General features: G+C 44.3%; 1 long non-coding RNA gene across 1 annotated transcript in view; it reads left to right on the top strand.

Annotated features, from left to right (window-relative positions):
- Positions 1-299: 299 nt before the first annotated feature.
- LOC105530194 overlaps positions 300-22,452 on the top strand; it is a 47,236-nt gene continuing 25,083 nt past the window's right edge. The window contains exon 1 of the long non-coding RNA XR_001004609.1: positions 300-572. This is a non-coding gene — a long non-coding RNA (uncharacterized LOC105530194). The remainder of the gene's footprint in view (positions 573-22,452) is intronic.

The raw sequence follows: 22,452 nt of genomic DNA, 5'->3' as shown, positions 1-22,452 counted from the left end.
GCTTCACAAGTTACCTGCTAATCATTGATCTCAATGTAGGCTAACCCTGAGCAGTGAGAGATGGCCATTCGAGGGCACCACTGCAGAAGACCTGGCATTCTGCCTCCTTGTGGAGTCAGACTTTGGCCCCCTGCAGTGTTTGCCATTGTGGGGGCATCAGATGCTGATGGGCAGAATGAATGTGGAGGAAGTTGGCTTCACTAGGGCAAGGAATGAATGGCCACCACTGCTTTTGTGCCAAAAGACTGAGCCTCCCTGGGAGAGTGGACAAGAACAGGCTGGAGGAGGGGGTGCCCTTCATCATCTTGTGAGCATCTGGGCCAAGTTCAGGGCTGGTGCTCTCGTTCAGATAGATTTAGCTGGTGGTGCAGAGATCTGTGAGCTTGCTTTTGCAGGACTTTAATGACATATAAAAGCAGCATGAAGTGCTCCTGACTGTGGATTAATTTGGAGATGACTTTCTCTGTTGAAGAGTGGCAAGACTCTTGCAAGTTCTTAAAAATGCACTTGTTTGGTATGAGAATGAAAAGCAGTGGCTGAAGAACCAGTCTTCAATGGGCAAGGCTTCTCTGGTAAGTTAAACAAATTCAGGCTGGGATTTAGAGGAATTCGTGCTCGTGTAAGGATTAGGGCATGCCAAAGTAAAAACTCCAGTATGCAAAAGTATTCCTGGGAGGCGATTTAGAAATACAGATACTTGCATTTATTTAACAGATCTGGAGCAGTTACTCTCTGCTGCAAAGGCTGCCACTACAGATGCAAGAGGAAAGGGCCCTCATGATTTCTGTTTGATTGTGGCCACCAAGTTTAAATGCGGGAATGTAGGAATTACAAAAGCATGGAGGAAGGGTGGGAATTTTTGAAACTCACGAATAACCTTGTAAACGGAAGAGCCTGTTTCAACCCCGAAAAAGGAATAAAAGACTTGAGTTTACATGAGAAGTGTTTAAAAAAAAATTTCCCCTATACCCTTGCCTTCTGGTTAATTCCATTTTAAAATTGCAATTTAAAGCTAAATTAAAAGTAAGCCAATGTTGTGGAGGCATGGAGTGGAATACAGGTCCCTGGGCCCCACTTCCCAAGATTTGGATTTAGCTGGTCTGGGATAGGTCCCCAATTCTGAATTTCTAACAAGCTCCCAGGTATGCCGATGCTGCTGGCTGCACATCATACCTGGGGTGGCACTGAGTAAGAGGTTGTTAGTTTTCCATTTTTGAAGGTATTGAATAGAGAATGGTTCTCACATTTGGCTGCATTAGAGTCAACTGGGGAGCTTTAAACAAGCCCTAGTATCCTGACTGCATCCCAGACCAACAACAGCAGAAAGTCACCTAAAAGCAAGCTCACGGATCTCTGCACCACCAGCTACATCCATCTGAACGAGAGCACCAGCCCTGAACTTGGCCCAGATGCTCACAAGATGATGAAGGCTATGGGGTTCAGGCATCTGTATTTTTAATAGCTTCCCACATAGTTCAATGTGTAGCCGAGGTGAAGAACTGCTGCTCTGGGAGGAAATTATTTCAGGCAACGGCAACCAAAGGTCTTAGTCATCATGAGGTGTCAGAATCACTTTGGAGACCACGAATATTTTGTAACGCTTCCTGTCCTATCTTGAAATGAAATTCACAGACTGTATAATCTACTTACACGCATCATTAAAAAAAGTTCTTTCTGTAATATAAAGGAGGAACAAAAGAGAAGTTGAAAAAGGTAACTTTTGGTAAACAGACACACGCACACCCACACATACACCCCCCCCCCACACACACATATTCTATAGGTGAATGCTTGGGTACAAGTTCTCTAGAAGACGTAATAAAGTATCCAGGTGTTTGTCCTGTAAGAATGTGATCCCCACAGCCCCAGAGCCAGGCCAAGCCTGGAGCACAGGACCAGTGACTCAGACACCACCGGCTTGGTGTCATGGTGCCGTGGTTTTCCATACTGGTGAAAAACGCTCAGTAAACTTCTGGACACAACAACACACGTTGACTGACTCTGCGTTCCTGCATATTCCGCTCATACTAAGTACCAGGCAATATTGCTCTGTGATTACATGTCAGAGATTTAGGGTCTACGGTAGGTAATTACCAACTGGTTGTTCATCGACATGCATTTCGGGCTGAATTTTGAGCATTTCAGAAATTCTAGCTTCCCTCTTCCTTTGCCCAAATGCGAAGATGTCTTCACTATAATTGAGCAATCACAAACGGCCCCCTCGAATGTCTCAGAGCTCCCCGTTGAACACTCATGTGGAATAAGGAGTGACGGTGAGCTCACTGAAATGCACCCGACGCCAGGTGCATTCCACCTTCCACACCGCAGCAGCGTCCCGCAGGCCAGGGCTGGTGGGCGAAACTGTGGTGGGCGAAACTGTGGTGGGTGAAAATGCGGTGGGCTGGATAAAGGACTCCCACCCCAGATGGCCGCAGGGGTCCATTCAGGGGAGTGGAGAGAGAAGGGCTGTGGGCTTCCAGTCAAGCTTTACCCTCACTGAAAGTTCAGGTTCAGAGCCCAGTCCCCGAGCGTGAAAAGCGACCCTTATAGAAGAGGTAAAGGAACCTCCTTCAAATCCCCTGCACCCGTGCCCCTCCCTCAAAGAGAATCCTGGGAAATATTCAGCGATCTCCAGTGCCCTCTAGTGGCAGATACTTGTCATGCCAGGCACCAAAAGATGGTTAGTTTAATTTTTATTGTTTAAAAACATCACACAAGCTCATGCAGGTTTATACAGTACCAATCTCAAGCTTTCCTGCATTTCCTTTTATCATCCCAATCTTATTACACCCGAGAGAACATTTCCATTCCTTTCCTATGCATTTACAAATGATATATATGTATATTATATATTAGTTTCTATATGTTACACAGAGATGTAGACATGTAGAAACATATATGTGCACATATGCTTAGGTACTTATACATAAGCATAAAATATATTTTGTATGGCATATATGTATATCTATTTTATATTTACAAGTGTAAAAAATTTTAAAACTTTATATAAATATATACAAATATAATACATTTAATTATATACTTTATACAATATGTTTATATAAAGTTTACGCTTATATTGATAATATATTTTTATGTACTATATAAAGTCTGAAAATATATTGTATAAGGTTTATTTTTATTTTTATTTATTTATTTTGAGACACTTTCTGCTGCCCAGGCTGGAGTGCAATGGCACAGTTCACTGAAGCCCTGAACTCCGGGGCTCGAGGGATCCTCCCACCTCAGCCTCCAAAGTGGCTAGGACTACAGGTGCAAGTTGCCATGCCTGGCTAATTTTTTGTAGAGACAGGGTCTCCCTGTGATGCTCAGGCTAGTCTTGAACTACTGGGTTCAAGCAATCCTCCCGTCTTGGCCTCCCAAAGTGCTGGAAATACAGGTGTGAGCCACACACCCAGCCTGAGGTTTTTAAACAGCAGTGATCTGACTGTTTCACTGCTGCATGGTGTTGTGCAGCATGGAAATAACCTGACTGGTTTGATTTTTCTCCCCTACAGATGGACATTTAAACGGGTTTCATTTATCTTCCATTACAAGAACACTTTGTAAATCTATGTGAATTTTTCTATAAGAAACACTTCTAGCTTTTCATTTAAGTCAGAGACTCAAATCTGAAATGCAAAAGCTTGTAAAACTCTGAGGTGTTAGAAATCATCCCGCCCAAGGAGTGAAGGGAAGTTTCATAAACTTGGAATGGAAGGAAAAGGCTGGACAGGAGTGGGATGGCGTGGCTGAGAGGGAGATAGGAGGCTGGGTATGGCTGAGGGGTGGGAAGTGTGGGATGGCGTGGCTGAGAGGGAGATAGGAGGCTGGGTATGGCTGAGGGGTGGGAAGTGTGGGATGGTGTGGCTGAGAGGGAGATAGGAGGCTGGGTATGGCTGAGGGGTGGGACTGTCTCTTATACACATCTAGATGTGTATAAGAGACAGGGCTGGGTATGGCTGAGGGGTGGGAAGTGTGGGATGGCGTGGCTGAGAGGGAGAGAGGAGGCTGGGTATGGCTGAGGGGTGGGAAGTGTGGGATGGTGTGGCTGAGAGGGAGAGAGGAGGCTGGGTGTAGGTGAGGGGTGGGAAGTGTGGGATGGTGTGGCCGAGAGGGAGAGAGGAGGCTGGGTATGGGTGAGGGGTGGGAAGTGGGAGCATTGTTTTCACCTAAAGCTGTATTCAGGCCCTGGGGTTTTTGTTTTTATATTTATTTAGAAAATAGATAAAACTTTAATCTGGTTCAAAATTCAGCAACAGAAAGGTGTTAGATCTCATTTTCCTCATCCTTCTGTCTTCCAGCCACATCATTCTCCCCCACAGAGCCAACCAAAGTAATCGGTGTCTTCTGCATCCTTCCAGAGATAGTTCATGCATAAGCAAAAAAACAAAAAACAAAACAAAACAACAACAACAAAAAACTTTCTTTCTCTTTCTTGTTTTCCCTTCAAAAACCACCAATAATTGTACCTGATATACATAGTCTGCCCCCTTTTCTCATTAAATAATGGGAGATTATGTCATTACGAAGAATCAGATTTCTTCATTCCCTTTGCCTGGCATTCCGTTATGTGGACGAGCTGTTATTTATTTAACCAGTCCCCACCTGAAGGACACCTTGGTTGGTTCCAGTCTTTTCTATGACAACAGTGCCACAATGAGTAGCCTTGTACAACTGTCATTATGTGCATGTGTGGGGATACATGTAGGATATAGTCCTGGTAGTGGAATTCCTGGCTCAGAGTGTTATTTGAAAAGAACTGCAAGTCGCCGTCTGTGGAAGCCTTGCCAGTTCGTACACTTGTGTGATTCCCTTCACCTCTACCAGCACTGGAGTCATTGAGTGTTATGTTATTTGTTAACTGGATAAGTGAAAAATGGTATCTCAGGGCGCGTTATGGGACATGTTAAAGTACGAGTGCAGTCAAATATCTTTTCAAACACTGATGAGTTTTAGTGCCTTTCTTTAGAGGAATCTTGGGTGCTGGTCTTACTGACTTAGAGCCTCTTCCTCAATCTGCATTACCTTAGCTGGCCCCAGTGCACTTTAGGGCATTACATGGATTTGGGGTTTTTTTTTTCATCCTGCTCTCCTTCCTTTGGGAGTGGCCTCCGAGGCTGACATCTTCCCATTCCCCTTACTTCCCTCCTGTCTCTGTCTCAGCCACGCCATCCCACTCCTGTCCACAAGCCGGGTGCACAAGCCATTCCAGAGGGACTTTACCTCACTGGAATGAACGTGGCGAGGGGCCTGGGTGTTATGCTCCTCCCTCCATGGGCTCTGGTGCTCTGGCTCCCAGTTTATGACCCATGATCCTCTCTCGTTCCATGTGCGTGACCTCTCCATCCGATAGCACAAGCAATTCTCCAACAGCCACTCCAGCTGGATGCCCCTAGGCAAGCCCTGCATTTTCCCAGCTTTACATCCTGGCCTGTGCTGCCCCCTCCATGTGTGATGCCCTCCTTGAGTCTGGCATGGGTGCATGGCTGCCTGCTCCAACAGGTCAACCCTCGGGCACATGAACTTACCCTACACACGCTCTTGTGGCACCAACTGTCTTCGTAGCTGGTGGCCACACCAGGAAACATTTCCTAGCCTCTTGTTTCTCTTGAAAATTGTGTCATCAAATCATAGCACATCGTAAACAGTTAAGAAGAAAATTAACATGCAAAATTAACAGAAGAAAGGGAAGAAAGAGAAAATGCAATCTGCCCCAAAGCTGTTCTCGACAATTTTTTGGAGTGATTTCATATTATTTTAAGTTTTATGAAGAAAGTACAATTTTATGAATATTTGTATCTTGCTATTTCATATTCGCTGCAATTCAATGTGTAAAAGTTGCCACAGGGACACTAAGTGGTAAAGAGTTAATGGTCTTGCCATCCACTAAGTGCATGGAACCGGAATAGAACAGGGCCCTGATTCCCACTGCCCGAGGCCAAATTTCCATCCACGCCAAGCATGCTTTTCAGCATCTCCACTTTCAGTTGCTATTATCTCTCTGCCCTTGCTTCTTCCAGCACCCCAGGGAAAAAGCTCCATCACATTTTGGAGGGAAATAAAGAAATAGAACCAAAAACCTATTTGATTTCAGCTTTTGGTTGGTGGTTAATAACCGAGATAGCTCAGGCATTTTTCCAGGTTGGAGTGCAGTGGTGCCATCATAGCTTACTGCAGCCTCGAATGCCTGGGCTCAAGCGATCCTCCAGCCTCAGCCTCCTGAGTTGCCTGGTTAATTAAAAAAAATATTTTGTAAAGACAGGTGTCTCACTATGTTGCCCAGGCTGGTCTCGAACTCCTAACCTCAGGAAATCCTCCCGCCTTGGTCTCCCAAAGTGTTAGGATTATAGGCCTGAGCCACTACACCTGGCCCAAGCATTTACTTAAAGAGGTGGGATGAGCAAAGAGTTCCTGGAGGGAAGCTAGCTTTCACCTGTCTTCCTGCTACCTGGAAGGTGCTGTTTGTGAATTCAGGATTCATCTGTCCACATTGATGGTTTTCTTAGCTTGTGAGGTTACTGAAACGCAATTATTATAGATCGAAAACTTTCCCCAGTGGCCCCTTGAGACAGGTTGAATAATGTCATTTAATCTCTATAACCTTCCTCTGAAGTAGGCATGGTCACTCTCTCTTTTAATGATGAGAAAAACAGGGAAGAGAAGTCCATAGGAGGATGGAAACTTGGCCTCGGGCAGTGGGAATCAGGGCCCTGTTCTGTTCTGGTTCCATGCACTTAGTGGATGGGAAGACCACTAACTCTTTACCACTTAGTGTCACCGTGGCAGCTTTTACACATTGAATTGCAGTGAATATGAAATAGCAAGATACAAATATTAATAAAATTGTACTTTCTGCATAAAGCTTAAAATAATGTGAAGTCACTCAAAAAATGGTCAAGAACAGCTTTGGGGCAGATTCCTCCCTCCCTCCCTCCCTCCCTCCCTCCTTTCCTTCCTCCCTTCCTTTCCATGGAGAGATTGTTACAGGGAGGCCTATGGAATCCTGCTTCACTGTAGTTTGGGAGGCAAATGCTATGTGGGGGCTAGTAGGAGGCAGCACTGTGCTTGCTGGAGTTAAGCTCTAACCTGAGTTGGGTTTGCATCCAGCTGCTGGTTGACCCAGGGAGGTCTCCAGCTGCTGCTTGGAAACCAACAAAAAGAGTAGCGAGTTCCAGAAACACTGGAGTAAGATGGTGACTTGGTGATAAAAAGTCTTTCTGGAGGAAAGGGAAAACACTCCCATTTTATTTTCTGTGAAATCTGGTGGCCAATGAAACCACTTCCCATTGACTTGGGTGGGGAAGGCAGATACTTAGATTCATGTTCCCAAAGGAGAACATTATGCAGTGGAAGATGTAGCTTCACAGTATGTCCCACTGTGTCAGGGCTCTGTGCTGCACATAGACTCTGATGTGAATTGGCATTCTTCCTCCCTGGGGTTGTGCAGTGCCCAGCCTGGGCAGCTGTATACTCCAGCCCTGGATAGGTTGATTTGTTTAAGGAAGGCTATTTGCTAGCAGGTATACGGAGATAATGCATTGTATATGTAGAGTTAGCGTCTTTTAAAAAGAGAAAGCTCAAAAAGCCTGAAGACATAAAAAGCAATCTATTCACTCCTGCACCTCTCCCTCCTGCAGACACTGAGATCTTCCCCGGCGGCTCTGATCTGGGGGCTCCCTGTAGGTGCAAAGACCTGGTTCTTCAGACTCCATCCATGGAAGGAGGGAACACCAGTCACAGGGAAGTGGGCTCTGCATGGGGTTCCAGACATAGTAAAACAGGGCCTGGCACAGGTAGAATGGGGGAAAAGGGGGCCCTAGTCAAAGGGCAGGGCAGCCTCAAAGTTGACCCCAAGCCTGGGACCAGGGGTTACTTCTGCTCCCTTCTGCACCCAGAGTCGGAAGAAACAGTTCATTCCTCTTAACCCTTTCTTTGAATCATCCCTGCAACTTGGCATCCCTGAAACCACCTAGGGAAATCACTCCTGTTGTAAACCCTTTCTTGGTGGCCCCCTGTGGCAGCAGTGACTTAAAGTCTCATCACTCATGGTAGTTGTGTTCTATAAAACTGCCATGAACACTGAACTAGTAGACGCTGAATCGTTGCTCCTAGGAGAAGCATAGAGTTAGATTCCTGCTAGCCTCTGGTCATGTTTTGTCGACTGATCAGTACATAACCTCGTTTTATGTATGTTTCTGTTGACAGATGCCTTGTTTGAGGTATAGTGCGAACCCATTAGCACTGAACTCAGGACCAGCAACGCTGTAACTCAGGCCTGAAGGAAGCTTTTCTAGCACAGGAATTTCCTCCGTAAGGCACCTCACAGCCTCTTGTGCCTGGGAACTCTAGCCAGCACTGCAACACGATGCCTGGGGCCATTATAAATGTGAAATCACCAAAGAAACCCCACAAAAATGTGAAAATCATGGCACTAAATAGACCACAAAAAGAATGCTTATTTGCAGTATGAGAACTGGAACCAGAAGGTAGGAAGTCATTGTGTTCTTCCTCAGCACTGGGTGACTCAAATTTCTCTCCACTCTGCCGGTGTCTTTGAGTGACCAGGAAATTGCTGGGAATATTGATTTTGGGATAACAAATACATTTTATCTAGTAGCTGAATTTGCAAATATGGAATCCACAAATAATAAGGGTTGCCTGCATCTTGAGTTAATTGCCATTTAAAAACAATGTCCTTTTCCAGTTCGTCCATTCACCGCGGTCCAGGTCTCAAAAGTGATTCCTCCCAGGGGTCAGGTGGGCAGTGCAAGAGTCCGGTGGTGACTCAGGTGGAACAGAGGTCACTGGCCTTGTCCAAATGAGGCAGCAGCTCCTCTCCTCCTGCAAGCTGGGCAGGGGTTGGGGCCCCATGATTTTTACTTGGGAGGGGCCCATGATGGCATCTGTGTGAGTGTGGCCAGGGATGTCTCTGGAAGAGGAGGTTGCAGACCGAGATTTTCTGTTTATTTGGAGGGTGAATTTGGGGTGCTGAAGGGCACTGGAAGGTCTAGGGCTTCCTATGTCTTCCCTTAGTGCTACCTCTGGGACTCCGTTTTGTCAGAGTTCCTGGTATTTCATGAGAAAGCTGGAAATCCAGGGTTTTTGGTTTTGTTTTTTTTTTTTTTTTTTAAATTAGAAATGTCAGGATTTAAAAATATAAACAGCTAACTAAAAAATTGAAAATCCCTAACCATTGTGCAAGCAAATGAAACAGGCATAATAAACATGGGCAACTATGTTCCTAGGTGCCTGGTCAGCTGGGATACAGGTGAGAGGCTGACAGCAGGTGCAGGTAACCCCCTTACCCACTGCCTGTCCATTCTATGTGTTGTTGCTTGGACCCATTAACATTGTCTGCCACATATTTCTGTTTGGAGAAAGTTCTGCTACTGTGGGTGAGTCTTGTCTATACTGAAGGCAGGGCTGAGCTGCAGTCGGTTACAAAGTCTACCTTCAGTGGGATATTGTAAAGGTTCATATGAATTGAATTAACAATATTTTTATATGTGAGGCTACACAATCCTGAAGGAAATGTGACTTCTACAGAGAGAATGAAGATGTTCCTAGCACTTTCAAGTATATCGAGCGTTCCTCCAATAAGTGTATTTTTTTCATCTTGTACATCTTGTGTGTGAAAGCTTTCTGTGAGGTTATGTCCATGAAAACAAATGCCTTTTTTTCTTTTCCTAATAAAAGCAGAATAATGAAAGATAAGGATAAGGTTACACCATGGCTACAGTGGTTGTCAACAAGCCTTTTGAGAGTGTCTTTTCTGTTGAAATCGGTTAATGAATTGGAGTTTTCCACTGAGCTCACGGAAGGTAGCTTTTCAGATCTGGGAGCAGATAATCAGAGACACTTTTCCCATGCAGCATTTTGAAGGGCATCGTTTGGTCTTGTAGCTCTACCAACTCCGTCTGGTCCAGGACCAATCTCGCTAATTACCACAGGTGGACCTTTGGCCCAAGGAAACAAACAAGGCTTTGGGGCACTTCTCCGTGGCCGCCTTGGGACCGTTCAGAAGTGATGAGCCGCCAATCTGGAAGCCGCTTGGGTGATAATGATTCTCGAATGGGCTTTTATGTGGACGAGCAACATGACCTAAGGCACCAGGGACACCAGAAAGGACACTTTTTATGCAGCTTGAGATGTGAGTAGAGAGCAAAAGAGATTTCAAAAGATGAGCACCGCCGCTCTCTCGACATTATAAAGTGTCTTCTGAGTGACAACAGTGCATCCTTGTGCATGAATTGCACTTAAGCTTCGTATTTTTGGAAAATGACAATCTGTGTTTTCTGGTTACTATGGACCCAGTGTGGGCCTAGAGGTTTTATGTGTGCAGGACCTCATTCATGAAACCCTTTCAGTGATTGGGAGAGGCAGGAGTGGTTCTTGCCCCCATTTTACAGGGGAGGAGACTGAGGTCCCTGAGCTAGTGAAGGATCCAGCTGGGACTCTCTAGCTCAAGTCTGTGGATCCCAAAGCTTGTGCTTGTTGAGGCTCAAGAGACGATAGAACTCGCAGTGGCTTGGATGTGGCAGGAACTCATTTCACTTGTCTTTTCTCAAGACATGGGTGGTGGGAGTCATCAGGCTGACAGAGCATCTGATGGGAAGTTCAAAGAACTTTAGCCTGGTTAGCAGTGTGTTTGGAATCACCTTGTAGGGTTGACCTTAAATCATGGGGATTTTTGCAAATTCATTATCAATGTAAAAAAAAAAAAAACAAAAAAAACACAAAAACGCCTGTTAGTGATGCCAGGGGAGGGCCATTGTGGATTACCGCTTGATTAATCATGGCTGAGTAGGGAGAGTTGCTGTCATTTTCCTTTTTCTTTTGTTTCTGTGAAGCTCCTCACCTTCCTATCTCAGCCAGATGTCTTCATCAACCCCATCTCCTTCCAGCTCCTTGGGAAACTTACCACATCTGTTTTCTTTTTGCTTTTGAATAGTCTTTTTCTGTCAACTGGACCCTTCTTGTTTTCTTTTTCACTAATGTTGCAAAAGTTGAAAGAATTGTACAGAGAACATCACACACTTACCACCCAGATGCCACGATTGGCATTTTCTGTATGTGCCGGATCACACATCTGCTCTTCTGTCCATTCTTCTAACCACCCGCCAAGACTTTAAAAAAATGCATTTCAAAGCAAGTTGCAGACATTTTACACTCACTTCCTAAACACTTCAGCTTGTACACCACTGACCAGATTTCAAGATTCATTTTTGTTTCTTTTCTGTTAAGTAAAAATTTACAGTGAAATGCATAATTCTCACATGTAGCATTGGGCAAGTTTCCCCCATTGGCTTTTAATACATCTGCTAATCTCTTCCATTACAAAATCAAGCCCAATCTGCCCTCACCTCAGGCCTATTCAGCTACTGCCCCGAGATGCTCCTCCTCATTTCCAATCAGACTTTTTGACAGCACTGTCCCCGTTTCTTCCCTCCAGCCTCTCCCTGCACCCATCTGGCCCATTCCCTACCCATCCTGGCATCTTCACTGAGGTTACCAATTCCTTCTGTGTCACCAAATCAAGGGATATTTTCTAGTCGTCACTCTCCTTAGCTCTCGTGGCACCTCAAGCACCTTTCCTTCGGACACACTCCCTTGCCTGACTTGCAGGGTGTGACGCTCCCTGGGCTTTCCCCACAGCCTTCTGGCCACATTCTTTCTCTCATTGAAGTCTCCTTTGCCATTTTCTCGTCTGAAATTAAGTATTGGAATTGCTTAGGGCTCAGCAATTCCACACTTTTTTTCTGACTCCATATTTTCACAGACATTGATCTCATCCTCTTCTGTGGTTTCCATTTCCTGCCCCCTACCCACAACCCTCACATCTGCATGCTGCCTGGCATCTCTCCTGCAGCTCTAGGCCTGTATTCCAGCTCAGCGCTCCTTCTTGGATGGTCCAGAAGCACCTAACATGTTCATGTCCAAAACCTGACTCAATCTTTCCTCTTCACACTTGTTCTCTGTCTTAGTACATTTTGTGTGGCTAGAATGGAATATCTGAAGCTGGGTAATTTATAAAGAAAAAAAGGTTTGTTTGGCTCACGATTCTGATGGTTGAAGAGTTCATGATTGCATCTCTGCATCTGGTGAGGGCTTCAGGCTGCTTCCACTCACAGTGAAAGGGGAACCCCGACTCGCAGAGATCACTGGTGAGAGAGGAAGCAAAAGAGAGTGGGGAGGTGCCAGGCTCTTTTTAACAAGCAACTCTTGCTGGAACTAATAGAGTGAGAACTCACTCACTCCCATGGGAGGGCATTGCTCTATTCATGGGGGATCTACCCCATGACCCCAACACCTCCCACTAGTCCCCACTTCCCAGCACTGACACACTGGAATCGACTTCAACAGGAGATTTGGTGGAAACAAACCATGTTCAAACCACAGCGTCCTCCTCTACGATTTCCCCAGCACAGGGAGTGGCATTACCATTAACGCAGGGAGCATCACTGGCCCCTCCTCCACTGCCAAATTGTATTGATTTTGCTTCTCACAATTTTGTCTTGATGCCGACTTCTGCTTCTCTCCACCACCATAGTCAGGGTTCATATCTAGCTGGGTCTCCCACCCTCTTGACGCCCTCCCAACATGCATTCTCCACCCAGCAGCCAGAGTTCTGTTCTCAAAACACTAGCCTGGTTCTGATGCTCCCCTGCCTACACCGGCCAGTGGATTTCCAGTGTCTTCTGTCTTTGCAGGGATTGCAAGGATCTTCTGGGTCAGGCCCCTGCCCACTTCTTCAGGCTCCTCTCTCTACCCTCCGACCCCACCACTCTCTGTTCTCCAACCTCACCAGCCCATCATGGCTTGGTTCCTGTCACCGCTGACCTCTGCCCATGCTCTTCCCTCTTCAGGAAGCCCTTGCCCCTCTCCTTGTCTGCCCAGGCCTCCCCATATGCACAACTTGTCCTGCAAATGCCTCCCTCATGTTATGTGTCTTATGACACCACATGCCTCTCCTTTCAGATACTTAGCATGGTCACACTTTTACATTTCACTGTGAGCATCTTTGATTAATGTCCTCTTCCTTGTGGAAGCTTCATGACAGTATTTTTTTCCTTTGCCTTTGTTGGATCTTCAACACCTAGTGAAATGCCTGACACATATTAGACACACAACTGTTTGCTGACCGAATACATGAAATTTCATTCTTTACATATTCCTAATTTTTTAATGGCAGGCAATTAATGTTAGCCAAGGTACCAAAATTGGAGAATTACTGTAATAGCTGTGGTTCAGATTTTTGAAAATATTTTGATAAATCTGGGACATCTAGTTCCTTGGGCGGGAAACAAAGACTCACTCATGTCACCTCAGTTTTTAAAAAAATTTGGACAGTGGTCATATGCTCTGTGGCTTACAGAGCAGGGGCAGGAGACCTGGAGCCTGGCTATTAAGGGTGAATGCCTCCTGGTTATGCTGTTATTCTTGTTTGCAGAATGGGACAGTCACATGCTCCTAGGGTCTCCAGGACTTGTGAGAATAGGATAATATTTATGTGTCTCTGCAAAACGGTAAAATCACATTAGTCCACTGCGGAAGGGGCAATCATGTTTAGGATCAAGATTCCACCAAATTTTCCTGTTTTGTCTTGCAGAGGGCAGGACACTACCCCTTGGACCATAGTGGGAGGGGCTGCTCTATTGGGTCATCCTGCTTTGGAGACTTGAGAACTGGGCTGAATCAGTGTCACTCATTATTATTAATGTTGCGATGATTGGTATTTCACTAGGACTGGCTCTCTGTAAGCTCCGGCCATCCCATCGGGCTTCAGTGGCCTGCAAGAGCTTGGCCATAATGCTCCAGCTGAAGGGCGCTTTGGTCCCTGGTCCCAGGGTGACGGGCAGCTCAGTGGGAATGTACCTCCATCCGAAAGCACAGGGAGCCGGTAACCCAGGGGATGGGCTCTCCAGAAGCTGTCAACCCAATACTTCTGGGAATTGGCTTTCTCTTTTCCTTGTTGTGGAAACCTCACCAGCTGCTTCATTGGGGAGGTTAATTAATGCAATTAACAACAAATGCCTTAATTGCAGATGTTTAGAGAGACACTTTACTATTATTATTGTTATTATTGTTTTGTGTGCAACTCTCCGCACACTTGGATATCTCTTTATTAAAGCAAATAAAGCCATAATTAGGTGCAGCCCAATTCAAACAGCAGCAGCTTGGAGCAGGAAACCATAATTCAAGAACAAGAGGCGTTCTCGACAAATATTATGTTGTCTGCCTAGTAACTGGTTGTGTGCCAGGGTGCTGTGAGCCGCTTCAGAAGAGCTCTTACCTGCTTTCTCTAAAGCCTGGACAGACCGGGGAGGCCGGGTTGAAGGAGACAGGCCGTGGGGAGCCAGGGCCATGCTGGTAGCCCCCTCAGAGAACGGGACCTTGAACAAGCCCACAGGCCAGGGGAGCTTGTATTCCAGGAGGCTTTGATCAGAAGCTGGGAATTACGCAGGAGCTGGGAGTTAAGGGAAAAGAAAAGGAAGACAGTTTACTGCTCTTAAATTGTGGTTTTGGAGGATTAGAAGAAAGGAACCAGACATCGGGTCAGCATTTCAAGGCGAAACAATTGAGAAAACACACATTCCAGGCCTTGACCATGGATCAAGGCCTTGACCGTGAAGTCTTTAGCTGTGTTTCCCAATTGCACAGACGGCTTATAGTGTGAAGTTGTGTGCATCGATATGCTAATGACGGCCTCTTTAAGTGAAATTAATGCCCGGATTGTGTGCTTAGAGCAGCCCTTCATTATTCCCTGTGATATGAAGATGTGTTGGAGATTCTTCCCGGCCTCTCAGTGACACTCTTCATACAAAATTTATCTCTTTTATGGGTTTGAAGCTCTTTCAGATACATATCAAAGACCTTTCCATGCCTCTACCCTGCATAATATATTCTGCAACAGCTTATAATAAATCATCCTCCTTCCCTGACTGGTTAGCCGTGAGCAAACATGGCTATTGCTGGCACCGAAAGGATGCGAGATCCTCATATTTAATGCTTTGCCTCTTGTGTTACTACTGTCTGTCCTTCCATCTTCCCTGGGGACCCCACAAAATGGCAAGGGGCTGGAGTCACCCCCAGTGCTGTTCTGATTTTAAAGCCACTGTCTGGGTTGATGACATAGGAAATGTAATATGTTGTTCTTTCATGTTGAAATAATCTTTTCCTCTCTTTTGCCTCATTTTCTGATTTCACAAGTAGACATGGCACAGGTACCCACTGTATTTCCAAGGGACTTAGGTTGACAAGGGTGGCCATATTGGTGGTTGCTTGTGAGCTGAGCATAGATGGGCATTGTTGCATCTGGTTGAGGAGAGAAATCAAATAGAACAAAGGGAAAGATTGTCCAAAATGGTGGTCTCTGGGCTAGGAACTGCACCATGGCTGCTGGCTGCTAACACAGGAGGCGGATCCCACTCTAACATGGGTGACTTGGGAGAAAGCCTTCCTCAGAGAGGTTCCCTGTGTGGGCACAGAGGGATCATGCTTTCCGATGCTCATGAGTCAATGGGGCTCTTGTGTTTGGTGTGAGTGGTGGAGTAGAAGGACAGGTATTTTTTTTTTTTTAAAGAAATAGAATTTGCTTTTGGTGGGGTTATTCCCAAAGGCCAATGTGTGTTAAAGGAAATGCACCCTGTGATGGATATGGCTAGCTGCACCCCATTTCCTCACCCAAATCTGCTTGCTTTTTCTTCTATAGAAATTTATAGCTGGAGAGATGGTTGCATAGAACAAATAGGACATTTTCCAGATTCCCTTGCAGCTAGCTGTGGTCACTGAGGTTGACCAAATATTAAGTAAAATTCCCAAAGTCATACAGCTAGAAAAACAACAGAGGCAATATTTGAACCCAAATCTGTTTGATTCCAAAACCAGTGATCTTTATTGTCTCCTTTCATTCTCTTAGAGGATGGAGAATTTCAATCAGGTAGTTTTTAAAATTTCCAGAGAATAAAGAATACACTTAACAAAAGTGACTTATCTTATATTTATAGTATTATTATTAACTACAGACAATCTATTGAATAGGTAACATATATTACTATATATCAACAGATAAAAACATATCATTGGGACAACTACTGAATGGTTTTTCATAAATTATAAAAGTAGTTCAATTAGCTTTATTGAGGCATAATTTACATAGTATAGAATCTGTAGACCTTTGTTGGATAGCTTGATTAGTCTGGCAAATGTACACAGTCAGGTAATCATCTTCACAATCAAGACATAGGACATTTCCGTTACTCCAAAAACTCTCCAGGCTGCTATGTATTCAACCTGTCCTTGCAACTCCAGCACCTGGTAAACACTGACCCATTTTCTGGGACTATTGTTTTGCCTTTTCTAGAACTTCACATATATGAATTAACTCTTGCTTTCCGATTATTATATTGGTGCCATTTTTATTAGAAGATTGTTTTGGAGTAGAAAGTTTGGGGTTTTCCTTTATAGCACTGCAGAATGAAGTCATGTAGACCAAGTGGCTATTGCTTTACAGACTCAGTCCAGTGCTGTTTTCCCTACTGCAGAGGGAATGGGATTTACATTGTAAGCAGCCCTAAAAACATGGCCATGCACTTCCTCAGAGCCACTCTGCCAGTTACCTAAACTAAGCCACCAGAATTTACTGATGACACTTGTGAGTAGGTGAACTCTTGATGCACTTAAAGAGGAATGTTTAATATTTGTGAAGAATATTGGAAATGTCCAAGTCAGAGCAGGTTAATTGGATGCATGCAGTAGTTGGGAGGTGGGCTGAGGATGCTTCCAAGCTCTGAAGGCCCCTGCTAAGTTAGCAAATGTTTTGTCTAAGAGTAGATGTGAAAAAATGCAGCATTGTCTGTCTACAGTTCTCACCAGAGCCAGACCTGTAAAGTTAGGCACCTCTGCTGTCAGCTGTGTTGGGTATTATTCTTGGAGTCCTTTGGACAGCACCAGAGTCTTGACTACAAAAGCCAGTCATGGCTGGACTCCCTCAGACGCTTCCCCACATCTGCCTCACGTTGACTTATAACCCTTGAGTAGGTAGGGCTAAGAAGACAACTTCTATTTCAGGGTATTTTAGTTTGGATTTCCCCAGAATCAGATCCTGAGACAAAGATTCGAGTGATGATCTGGATAAACATCCTCAGGGGTTGGGGCAGTGCGACAGGGAAGGGAAGCCAGTTACACCGGCAACTGGAGCACAGTTCCTCTAGGAAACTATGGGAGATGGTGGTGAGCTCGCAAGGAAGAGGCCAAGAAGCTAAGGTCCTCGTGCTCCCAATCCCTGTCTGTGGCTGGGTAAGGGCTGCGTCCGGAAGCATCAGATCGCCAGGACGCCTGGCTTACCCTGCGGGCTTGTGGTCAGTGCATTCCAGAGTACACAGGAAGCAGCCTTTGGTGTGCAAGGGCAGCACTGAGGGGCTTGGGCAGGGCACCTGCAGGGACTGCTACGCAGACCATACCAGGTTCCCTTCTTCATGCACTGTCTAAACCGTGACTACCTCTCTGCACCAGCCATACACACTGTGTTCCTCATCGGTTTGCACTGGGCCGTGGCTCTTTAGTATCTCACCATTATTGCCTTTTCTAGAAGACTTCTAGGATCTGCCTAGATAACTCCTCCTCAGCCATCAGATCTCATCTAAGCATGCTTTTCTCAGAAAGGCTTGCCCTGGCATCCTGGTGAGCGCAAGTCCCGCTGCCACATGCTGAGGGGGCGTTGGTGGACAGGCCTGCCCAGTGCTCCTCAAGAGGCTTTTCAGCAGAAAAACACATTTTCCAGACTCCCGTGGGACTGGGATTTATGGATTTCTTTCTTTCTTCTTTTTGAGACGTCATTGGAAAGTGTCTCTGTAGCACAGGTGGAGTGGAGCCTTCCTTCTGATTTTTCCACTTTGTGCTTTCTGCATTCCTGTGCATTTCTGGCAAGCAGATCTGGAGATGTGGGGTTGTTCTGTGGTTCCTTTCCAGCAGTCAAGTTTTGTAGTGTCAAGAGATCAATGGAGGGAAGGTCACTCATTATTTTGCCCTTGTGTATCTGTCTGGTGTGCTGTGGTTTAGACCAATAGTTGAGATGATAATGGTTTCCTTACTGATCTGTGGATCACGGAAAAGGTGGTATGTTCCCAGAGCCTCTCGATTCTCTGTCTCCCTGATGGTCCCATGGTTGGTGGTTGTCCTTGAGGAACAGGCCCATGGTATTGCTGAGAGTAACTGGAAGTCTAACCTACAATCTGCTCCTCCCACTCTTCCAAAGATTTTGTAAGCACTCAGCCCACCAATTAAATACTCTCTGCTAAAAAATAGGATGTGATGACTTATGTCTCCTAAAATTGAACTTCAGTGGATATATCTCATTACACAAATACTTCTTTTTGTGTTGTTTTATTTTGAAAATTGACATATAATAATTGTACATATTTATGGGTACAATATGATGTTTTATTACATGCATACCTTGTGTAATGATCAAATCAGGGTAATTATCATATCTGTCACTTCATGCATTTCTAATTTCTTTGTGATGAGAACAATCAGAAACCTCTCTTCTAGTTATTTTGAAATATACATTATATTATTGTTAACTACAGTTGCCTTACTGTATTTTTTAAATTTTATTTTTATTTTCCACATACTTCTACTTGGAAGCAGTTTTATAATTATTTGTGGGAGTATATAAAATAGGGGTTGTCTATTCAGAAGGTCCCATGACGATGGAGTTATATCAGCTTTAGTTAGTATAATAACTTAGGGCAATGGTTCTCAAACAGGGGTGACTTTGTCCCCCAGGAGACATTTGGGAATATCTGGAGACTTGGGTAATCAAAATTGAGATAGGCGCTTTTGGCATCGAGTGGGTAGAGGACGGGGACACTGCTCAGCATCCTAGAGTGCACAGGACAGCACCGACAGTAATGAGTCCCCCAGCCCAAACTGTCAATGGTGTTGAGGTTAAGAAACTTGGATTTATGGATTTCTTTCTTTCTTTTTTTTGAGATAGGATTTCACTCCCATAGCTCAGTCTGGAATGCAGTGGCACAATCTTGGCTCACTGTGTTCGGGGGATCCTCCCAACTCAGCCTCCCAAGTAGCTGAGACTACAGGTGCACACCATCACACCCAGCTAATTTTTTGTAATTTTAATAGAGAGGAGGTTTAGCCCTGTTGTCCAGGCTGGTCTCGAACTCCTGTGCTCAAGTGATCTGCCTGCCTTGGACTCTTAAAATGCTAGGTTTGGGTCAGGCGAGGTAGCTCATGCCTGTAATCCCAGCACTTTGGGAAGCCGAGGCAGATGGATCACCTGAGGTCAGGGGTTCAATACCAGCCTGGTTAACTTGGTGAAACCCTGTTTCTACTAAAAATACAAAAAATTAGCCAGGTGTGGTGGCGGGTGCCTGTAAGCCAGCTACTGGGGAGGCTGAGGCAGGAGAATCGCTTGAACCCGGTAGGCAGAGGTTGCAGTGGGCCGAGATCACACCACTGCATTCCATCACTCTTGGGAAACAAGAGTGAAACTCCATCTCAAAGAAAAAAGAAAGTGCTAAGATTACAGGCATGAGCCACCATACCTGGCTGGTTTTCCGAAACTATATCAGATAGTGTACAGGATCTTTGGGAAAGCAGAGAGCTTGGTGAAATGCACAAGCACAACCCAGACTGCTCCAGGAATCTTTCTGATGCTGCCATCCCATGCCTTTAAGCACTAGATGCCAGAAGCCCTCCTGGGCAGGGGCGTGATTATTGATCCTTACTGTGCAGAGAAGGACATGGAGGTACGCTTGTCTTGACACAAGCTTGGGTCTGTTCTGGTCCATGCTTTCCTGGTATCCCACACTCTTCCTTTCGTAGGACGTCTGTTTGGAAAAAAAATCACTAATAACCTGACTGAATGACTTGTAAGTCCTAGCAAGTAATAGAATGGTACTTGTCTCTTTTACCCAAATTGGTCATGTTTTGAAAGATTTTATGACTTTAAGGTAGTCATTTTGTCTAGACATATTTCTGTGTGGGGAGGTGTTATATATTTATGCACATATCGGCTATTTAATTTTTAGGTAATTCAAGAATATATTATCATCATAGAAAACATCAGACAATAAAGAAGTACACAGAGAAAAAGTGAAAATGCCATTTAAACCCCTGTCCCTCTTCACTTTCAACCCCACTGCCCTTCCCAAAGGTACCTGCAGTTACATTCTGGTGTATATTCTAGATATTTGGTGTGCATATATTTTCTATGTGTTTACATGTGCAAACATGCATGTAGACAAGGCATGGTCTTGTTTTCAGGATTTGTCTAATCCTTGTGATCATATGCATTATTTTGCAACTTCCTTTCTCCATCCCCCCTCTCACACTTTCTTTTTCTTTTAGCTTGATGTGTCTTGAAGAACTTTATACCCAGGAATGTCTGGCTTCACCTCATCCTATTGGCTGCTGCGTAGTGTGGCTTGGGACAGATATGCTGCATTCAGGCAACTACAGAGCGGTGATCACAAGCTCTCAATCTGCTGTCAGCCTGCTGTGGTTGAAATTGTGGCTTCACCCTTTGTAAATATGTGACCTTGGACCCTTTACTTAGCTTCCCTGTTGCCTGTTTTTCTCATTTGTGGCCTGGTTCTTCATCTGTTAAAAAAACTGTGAGCTTGTTGAAGTCATCCACTTCCGACAGATTAATACGATGTGCTTATACTGTAGACACCATCTATCCATTTTCCCTGGGTCTTGATATGAGAATGGATGCAGTTTGAATTGCACTGAAAGCTTCTTTCTTCTTTTCTAAAATTTTCTTTTCCCTAGCAAAAGAATTCTAAGAAGATGTAGTTGAAACCCAGGTTTTGAAAATTCCGAGCTTAAGAAATTATATTTTATATAGTTTCCTAGAAAATTTTCCTTTATGACCTGCTGGCTACAGGCAGGATATCAGTTGATTCCAATGATTATTTATTTCACCTTGGCATGTCTTTTATCAGAAATCATATGGAAACTTTTTAATTTATGGGCTTTTATTGCAATCCTCAATTCACCCTGAGTAGTCTATTATGAAGTGTTCTAGAGGTTCTTATTGTCCCTTATCAGAGAATTGTATCTCGGCGCAATTCATCTGTAGTCATTCTTCACAGAGAAAATCTTTCATATTACCTTTCTTTCATCATATAACGACAACTCTTGAATACATCATTATTCCACAATGAGCTTATAAATTATTATCATTAGGCAATTTTTCATATAATCTGATTTTATAAACTGTTTCTTTTTATTATCATTAGAGGGGAACCAGTAAATGCATCTATCAGTTTTGATCCACCGTGATAACAGTAATAGAAAAACTAAGTAAGGACATCTTACTGAGTCGCAAACATACTGGATTTGTAATGACTTCAGACCAGGATATTCATGTGCAAATAGCCCAGCAGCATGGCCCTCTCTTATGAGTCACAGTGCCACCCATAGTGGCATCTTAATTGGTAATGCCCAGATGTCTTAAACTGGATTTTTTTTTCCCCACAGAAATGAGTTTTTATTTTTATTTTTTTCTTTTTTGTTTTGAGACAGGGTCTTGCTCTGTCACCCAGTCTGGAGGGCAGTGATATGATCATGGCTTACTTGAACTTCTGGGTTCAAGCAATCCTCCCACCTCAGCCTCCAGAATAGCTGGGACTATAAGCATGCATCATCACACTTGGCTAATTTTTTGATTTTTTATAGGGACGAGGTCTCACCATGTTGCCCAGGCAAGTCTTGATCTCCTGGGCTCAAGCAGTCCTCCCACCTCTGCCTCCCAAAGTGCTGAGATTACAAGATTACAGGCGTAAGCCACTGTGCCTGACTTCCAGATTTGCATCTTAAAGGGCTGTTCCATTGAAGTAAGTTTTAAAAATGTAAAATAAAATATTTTTAAATGAAGAAAAAGCCAAAGTAGATTACTTAGGAATATGTGATTTGCTATGTGTAATGGTAACCCAAGACCCCTCACCTTCGACCTATCTGCCTCCCCAAAACCTCCTTACCTGTTCTTAGAGAATGAATATTTTTTTCATATAGAAGTAGGAAGGTACATTTTTTACATATGGCTTTTAGATCAGCATTGTCCAACAGAGCTTACTGTTCTGATGATATGCATGTTTATCTTCGGTTCTGTTCAGTATGGTAGTGGTGGCTGCATGTAACATTGAGCTTGTGGAATGTGGCTGGTGCTACTGAGGAACTGAATTTTAAATTTTATTTAACTTTAACACTTAAATAGTTTCACGTGGCTAGTGGCTATTGTCTTGGATAGTGCAGTTTTAGGTTGTCCTTAGTTGTAGTATGTATATTCTGTGTTACTGCTTGTTTCCAATAGTATGGATAATTGAGAATCGACTAGTTTTTTTTCTCCCCAATTTAATTAATCCTTTAGGTGATTAGGACATGTGGCATTCATAAGGAAGACTTTTTTTTTTTTTTTTT

This window comes from Mandrillus leucophaeus, unplaced genomic scaffold, assembly GCF_000951045.1.
Source record: "Mandrillus leucophaeus isolate KB7577 unplaced genomic scaffold, Mleu.le_1.0 Scaffold803, whole genome shotgun sequence".
In the NCBI taxonomy this organism is placed as follows: domain Eukaryota; kingdom Metazoa; phylum Chordata; class Mammalia; order Primates; family Cercopithecidae; genus Mandrillus; species Mandrillus leucophaeus.
This window is presented reverse-complemented; position numbering and strand designations above follow the sequence as displayed.